Source organism: Eumetopias jubatus, unplaced genomic scaffold (genome assembly GCF_037043125.1).
Source record: "Eumetopias jubatus isolate StellerSeaLion01/CBP00866 unplaced genomic scaffold, mEumJub1_p1.0 scaffold_1, whole genome shotgun sequence".
NCBI lineage: Eukaryota > Metazoa > Chordata > Mammalia > Carnivora > Otariidae > Eumetopias > Eumetopias jubatus.
Genome location: NW_028274807.1, coordinates 113,487,451 through 113,495,295, shown reverse-complemented (window position 1 = coordinate 113,495,295; position 7,845 = coordinate 113,487,451). Strand labels below are relative to the sequence as shown.

General features: G+C 36.6%; 1 pseudogene; it reads right to left on the bottom strand.

Moving 5' to 3' along the window:
* Nucleotides 1-1,718: 1,718 nt before the first annotated feature.
* LOC114209094 (eukaryotic translation initiation factor 3 subunit E pseudogene) lies at nucleotides 1,719-3,057 on the bottom strand (annotated as a pseudogene).
* Nucleotides 3,058-7,845: the final 4,788 nt, after the last annotated feature.

Below are 7,845 nucleotides of genomic sequence, written 5' to 3'. Positions count from 1 at the left end.
CTAAAATAAAAATGCTTACTACTTGGTAGCTTTTTACTTGATGCACAAAGCAGTTTCCAGAAACCAATAATGAATGATTCGCTGTGTGGCACAGTAAGCAACAGAACATTTTTATCTGCTCAGCTGATGTTTGTGTGCTCAGTTAACCAGCCCTTGCATGCTCTGTCTATTCTAAGGGTTGCGGAAATTTAAATACAGTAAATGCTCTATGACAGTGCTGATGTTGTGGAGTCAATTCATTTCCTTGAGTACAAGATCAGTTCACAATTACTTCAGGGCAGTCCATACAGGGCATCGGCATAGTTGGCCATTAATTAAGCAATAAGACATGACAGGCAATATATTTCTGGGCCATTTAACATATCTCTTGAGAGATTTTTAAAGCAAGGGGTTAAAGGTCAAGTGACTTTAACCACTTGAGAAGTTCACTGCCAGGATTTTTTTATGACTACAAGAAAATTTAAATATGAATTATGGAAACTAAGACAAACATGGGGATTTTTTTAGTGTATAGTTAGGAAATCAAGTCAAAACAAAATTTAAAAAATGAATTTATGCAGTTTTGTACATTGTACTATGGTTTACTATCTATCGTCTAATTTAATTTTCCCAGTGATCTTGTGAAGTGTCCATTACCTCTATTATACAGTTGAGGTATGCGAAGCTCAGAGCAATTTTATGGCCAAAATGCTCTGCACTATGACTTGGAATTATGAAGTTAAATATTACTGGATTATAAGCTCTTGAATTAGCCAGTCTTAAAGCATTGTTCTCCCCAAACCAAACTCCACCTTCTTTTGATGAAAGCAAAGATCTTTTTAGAAAACATGGCTATCCCGTGGGCTACTGGAAAACCACTTTTCCAGACTTCATGGCTCCTTTTAGTGAGTCTTATAAAAATTAATAACAGAGTTTATTAAATAAATTATTAATCCCATAAGTCAAAGAATAAATAGAACGGTAGACATGTTAGGAAAACCATCTGGAAGAAAATTTTGAGCTTCACTGGACAATATTTGAGGATTGTCTAGAAACTGCCCCACCATGGATAAAATTGTTGATATTGTCCTACTTATGCACCTTACTGCATTGTCCTTGGCTGAGACATTTGTCCACATCTGTCTCCTGATGTCATGCTTAACCCCACTCTTGTATGTGTAGGGACATTCTATTATTCTCTTATTGTGAAAGGAATACGATCAGCTCTCTTTTAGAGTCAGTTGCCTAATTTTCCCTAAGTTAGTCCTGATCCCTCACTCAGCACTTGGTATTCCTTGAACTTAACCTCTCAAGTCTAACAAACTCTCTTTGAATTTTTCCTACTCTACTGTTCCCACCTTCCCCTGCTTGTTGTTGTCCATAGGGATACCCTGATAAGCAGATACTTAATTTCATTTTATATCCCAAGTGCGTATCCTGATGCTCAATAATTGTTTCATTTGCTAAATTGATGTATGAATTATTTTAGAGATTTAAAATTTTCAAACCATAACTAAATGCTAATGAGGACAGAATGTTATTTAATATCCAATTTGATTCCAGGTTTCTTTTAGCTCCCCAAACTCACTTTCACTTTTTTAAAAAATTGAGACACAGCCAATTTTATTCAAATTCCTTAAAATTTATACACAATATGTTAATTGTTTCTAAAATGTACATCACCTTTTATGTAATGGCTTTTTATTTCATCTTTATTTCATAGTTTTTTTCATCTTGTCTTTATACAGTTCTTCAGTAGAAGCCAGAGTCCTGAGGTGCCCAGTTAGGAGCCTCTGACCTACTATTCTGATTAAGTTTCTTCTCAATATTCATGGCCAACATCTGGCTTTTAAATGAAAAGCTTTTGGTCTTTTCAATCACTTGCTGATTAGGGTGAGACTGCTTCGTTACCCATAACCACATGACCTAATTTAGAGTCAATTTTGGCATCCAATCTCACATTTATAATCAAATTTATAATCCACCTTTCAGTTTCTTCTGGAGTCATGTTCAGTTTGTCTGTCAACATGTTAATAGCTGATACACTGGTGGGTGAGTCAAAAAGTCTCAAGTATGAAGAGAGGACCATTTTCAATGAAATCTTCAAAACAAGTCACCAAGAAGAAATCATTCCCAAGGACTGATTCACATTCCCTCAGCTTTTTTGGAGCCCCATCAAAGCCAAAGTTAACAGATAAGCATTCAGCAAATCCTGTCATTGGGTCTTTAAATGTCCAAGACTCCTGTTGAATAAATTTAACCAGATATTTTAGTACCTGTTGGCATTTTCAAACATCTTTGTTTGTTATGATGACTGTAGTCAAATAGTGCAGTATCCGTGGATACATCATCTGAATTACATTAAGATACTGTGGCTGGTTAAGGAAGAGATTAATGTTATCATGCCCTTTGGGGTGGTTGAAGAAAACAAACCGAGACCAGTGGACGAGCCATGTTTGCTGCTGAAGGAAATGAAATGGAGAGCTCACAGAATTATTTTCTGTGGTCTCTCTTAACCATGCAAGGTCTTCCATAGAGTCATCCCAATTCCACATTAAGATTTCGGAGGTCAGCATTTTTCCCCAGAGTGAACTCAAAGCATTTCTATCTGTTGCTGGAACTAACACTCTAAAGAAGTAAAGATATTCTGCTGCTCCAGGGTAATTCCCACATTTATATTGGACTTTCGCATACCTGTAGAGTGTATCTAAATATTCCTGCCTAAAATCATGCTTGTCCGCCAGTTAGTCAAACAGCATCCGACCATCTCTGGTTGACCGTGTCTGCTTTATAGTTTCTGAATCAAAACTCTTCACGACTGGTTCCGTCTCTGCCTGAAGCTGTTTCAGTTGTGCAACAACTGTGGTTCTTTTTTCTCTCAAAGCACATGGAATATCATCAGAATAAAGGTTTTTGCATATGTCCATAACAAAGCCTACCATGTTGGTATCACTAAGAAGATCTAATTTCCCTTGTAATAATTCTTTTTCATTATCTCTCGCTCCTATGCAGAGAAGGGAAGACTAGATGCGGATCCAAAAAGGGCGCCACGCAAGTAGTCAAGTCATCTTCCGCCATCTTGCTATGGAAGAAGCTGCTTTCACTTTTAATACATACAGAGTGTTAGCTAGATTTTCTTTGCCTTCATTGAAGCAGTTACTTCTGTCAGCTTCCACGACACACCGCTCACCTTGTTTTTCTTCTAATGACTTCATTCATTTATTCATGTTCATTGAGGATCGGCTATGCTTCTACTTTTTTCTTTATGTGATCAAGATTATATTTTTTAGCAGGACTCAGTAGCTTTATACTTAGGTAAAATTGTTTCCAGATTTTGACCCTACATTACCGCTCAGTCTTAGTTTCCAAGACTGTATAATTTTGTTGTGTGTATGTGTGTTTGTGTGTCTGTGTGTGTATGTGTATGCGCATGTGTATCCCTATATATACTCCAAGTCAAATTTATTGAGTCACTTGTTGTTATGCACAAGACATTTGAAACCAAAAGAATGTCCTTTGGTCACTCTTTTGGTCAAACTCCTAAGACATATACATGGTTTTCTTTTATCTCCATTGGCTAAAATCAAAGGAAATCCCTGTACACTTTATCATTTAAACCTAGGCCAGTTCAATCGAACAATAATTGAGGCTTGAGTTTTCAAGAGGGGGTTTTGATTTGCAATGTTGAGGGGAATAGCTGTTTCCATAGGACATATGTTTGTGAGGATGTGTGCAATCCTGCAGGTGCTGAGCCTTCCTGTGGGATTGAGAGGGGTGCTTGCCTGAGAGAGGAGCTAACCTAAAGAGAAGACCACCTGAGAGGCAGGGGGAAGTAGGCTGACTTCTGATGTCATCCTTCAAACTTTTGGATCCAGTTTTGCTCCCAAACCAGTTCTTATTATTAACCATGAAAGCCAACTTTCTATGTCTGTTCTTTAAACCAGTTTGAACTTTAAAATTTTTCTTTTTTTTTGTCACTCAAAGCTAATATAATAAAGATAAGATGTCCATAAAACTTTGGGATGAATTGTAGGTGTCAAATAAATTACTTTCTCTGAAGTCTATGACCTGAAATGTTGACCCAGTGCTCAGATTTATTCTGTAGGAAATAAATTTTACTTTTGAAAGGACTGTTTGTATGTTGGGTTACTCATATTTTGGAATCTCTGCCCAAATTTGGAATTATGTAGAGTCTAGTATGTTCCAGAGAAGTATATACAATGAAACTGGTGAAGAAGGAAGTATTTTCAAAATTCAATATGATTCTGTCCTCAATGATGTTCCCAGGGAGAGTGATAATAAATTACCACAAATATGTGGAACAAAATCAAGCCTACTCTTTATATATAAATTTATGGTAGAAGTAGATTTCTAATAGTTTCTTCAGAGTTCTGTTATAAGATGGATTAGATAGAATGTTTACCACATGTCTTTCAAGGTTTCACTGTTAAGGAGGACTTTCAGCAGTCAAATTATGGTGCCATATAAAAATTTACTCAACAAAGTCTTCTTGTGGAAATCTCAAGCAAAATAGTGTCTTTATTGAGGAACTTTTTGAGTGCTACTTCCTGTTTAAATGAAGTTCCATGGAAACCATGCATTTTGAGGTCCAACACTGAGGCCAAACTTCAAGGTGTATTTTGTTCATCTTTTCTAGGCATCTGACGTCTGCACAAATATTAAGCTTTTATCCTTCAAATGCTTTTTCAGGTCATTTCCAGGAAGACCTGATCTGCTATATTACTGCAGATGGCTGTCTCTAATACACCAATAGTTATTAAAGGCTCAAATCATGGGTTCTTAGATTTCCCCCCACATTTTTTCCTTTTTTTTATTTGTAAAAGGCTTCTATAGGAATTACTGTACATGCACAAAAAGACCCCATTTAGAAAATAGTTTGTGAATCCCATTCTGTACAGTAATGGTCCATACAACTGTATTAAGTCAGTTCCTTTAATAGGGAGAGTGCCTTTTTAGTTTGTGAGAAATCTGCCCCTGCTGAGATTTGAACCAGGTACCCTTGGATCTAAAAGCATGTGCTTTACTCTTTAGATAAAGTGAAATCTTCTTAAAAGTGGGGGGAGGGGAGAGATGGGAGTTCTCTTTGACTTTGGAGCCATTTCTTTGACAATTTTATTTTTCTTTCTGAGTTACTTTCTCAGTTTCTTCCCTCCGTCCTTTGTTTTACTTGTTCTAGGGTCTTTTTTTATTTGATCATTTGGCTGGTGTTGACCTTTAAAAATATGAATATGACCTTCTGCATCTAAGACCAGCATTTAATATCTAATAATGACAGTGTTGTTAAACTAAAGAATCTATACATGCCAGGTCCCATACTTGAGCTAGAGAATCTCTAATATTCTCCCACTTCTAAGAATTCATGAGCATAAGTTATTTGTGTCAAGTTAAAAATGGAAACTTTTTTCCCCCATGGAAGAAAAATGATCTGGTGGTCCTTTGAATTTGCTACTTTCTGTGTTTTCCTTGGTGATGGCCATTTTACCAACAGTGCTTCTGGAATCCTCTTAAAAATGTATTATGGTAATGAAAGAAAAGTTTAATTTTCTGTATTTCCTGATTCTCATTATACATACCCTAACCAAATTCTAATGGTCCTGCCATTTGTCACGTAACATTCCTTCATCCCTTGCAGGTCTCATCATGTTCAATAAGGTTTAATGAGAGAATTATAGATAACTTATGAGCTTTTATAAAATGAACTTGTTTTATTCTCAAAACTAGATTGTGTTCCCAGTGTTTTTTAAAGCAAAATAGAGTGTGGGGATTTCTAATAAACAGATCAGATGGGATAATAGGCTGCAATAATAATATTGCAGTAACCAAAGTGATGTTTCCTCCTCCTTTGTCATAGCAGAGTTCCACTGAGATTACAATAGCCACAGGAAACCAAGGTTTAGATTCTTAGTTGCCATTGTTGCGTCCTTAAACACTTCTTAAATGCTCACAATATGCCAGGTGCTTTATGGAACATATAAAGACTAGCTCTTGCATAGGAAGAAAAAGGTTTATTCAAGGATGACATTGGACACATTGTAATTACTCCCACTGGAGCCATATGTATAACAAAAAGGGTTTGGGTACAAAAAAGAAAATTTAGCAAGGCATGTTTTCTTCTTGTTGCTATGCCAGCCCTAACTTTTCACCCATAACTCTCTGAGGCCAAACTGCTAATCCAGATCTGGATTCAGTAGTAATTTCTTCAAGGTGAGAATATGACAAAATTTTGTTATTTCACAGGATCTTTGAAAACCAGTGAAGCTTGTGTGGATTCTTTCCTGGATAGTCAACGTCAGTCCAGAACTAAATTCCTGGAGTCACCTTGTATTTGTCCTGGAATGAAGTCACCACCAATCACTAGGAACTTGAAATTCAAAATTGACCCCAAATCAGGCTGAGTCCATTGGAAAGTTTTTGTATGAGAGAGTAATACCAGTTCTCCACTAGACTGGGAGACAAAATATAAACATCAGTACAGTTTAACTACCTATAATCTCCTTAGTGTCAGACCCAGTTAACTACACAACATGCGTATGAATGTCCAGCGAAGTGCTTGCAATATAACAATCATTCAATAAATATTTGTGGAACAAAGGAAGTTCTAAGAACTGTGATAAGAAAATATGAATCATGATCCCTTACCACAAGAAAATGAAATTAACCTTTGTAAACCAATTAGATTGATAATTGTAAAGTGCAGGGTCTGAATTTCTATTTCTCTGACTTCACCTTTTACATGCTATAAAGTGTCAAAAATGATTTTTTCTCTCAGGGTCAACAAAGACACCATTAGGTCTTAGGGGCAATAAGAAGTTTCCACTCCCTGCCCCCCACCCCCAAGTGATTGCTTCCTTCTCAGTAACTGTTTTCTGAAAGCAATTATTTTTTAAGGAGAGAATTCACAATTTCAGTAATAGAGATAAAGAGTTTCAGTGCTTTATTTCACTAATTGGAAAAATTAAGAAAAAGGTTTGCTAGTTTCTTTCTTGTTCCTCCAGGACCTGGATATTAGAAAGTAGGAAGGCACTGGATGCCTAAAAGAAGTAAAATAAAATATCACTGAAATGTTGCAAGAGTAATACAAAGGGAACATACATTTTAGATTTCTTACTTTTGCTTGAAAAGGTAAATGTAAAAGTCATGTACAGTTATTTCAAACAATCATGAGCACTCCAGTTAAGAATTTTGGTCATTTTGGGGCACCTGGGTGGCTCAGTTGGTTGAGTGTCCACTGAGTGTCTGACCCTTGATTTTGGCTCAAGTCTTGATCTCAGGGTCCTGGGATTGAGCCCTGCATGGGGCTCCATGCCCGGTGCTATCACGGAATCTGCCTGTCCCTCTCCCTCCCCTCTGCTCCTCCCCCTGCTCACACACACTTGCGTGTGCTCATGCTCTCTCTCTATCCTAAATAGATAAAATCTTAACAAACATATTTTTCTCATTTTTATATGATTGCACTTGCCTGTTAGGTAGCATAAACATCAAGGAACACAATTTTCTCCAGGCAGTGATTATTATTTCAACAAATATAACTAATGTAATCAATACTTTTTTTTTCCACCTTAAACTCTTTATTAAGGAAACATAATTATCAGTAAACATGTTCTATAGAAAGATACAGAGAGATGAAATTGCAGCTTAAAGTTGTACAAATGATTGCCTTCTACTGTATATTCCTTTGATTTATTGGCCTGTTGTCTCCTGCAGTGTAACTAGCACCTTGAAAAAGGGAGAATCCATAGGGTGCACAGGAATAAAACTCTATCTCCCTTCTTCCTATTATCTTCACTCCCCACCATCCTCACCTTGCTCTTTCAAACCTCTTCTCTAGACTTGTTCTCTGCTCCT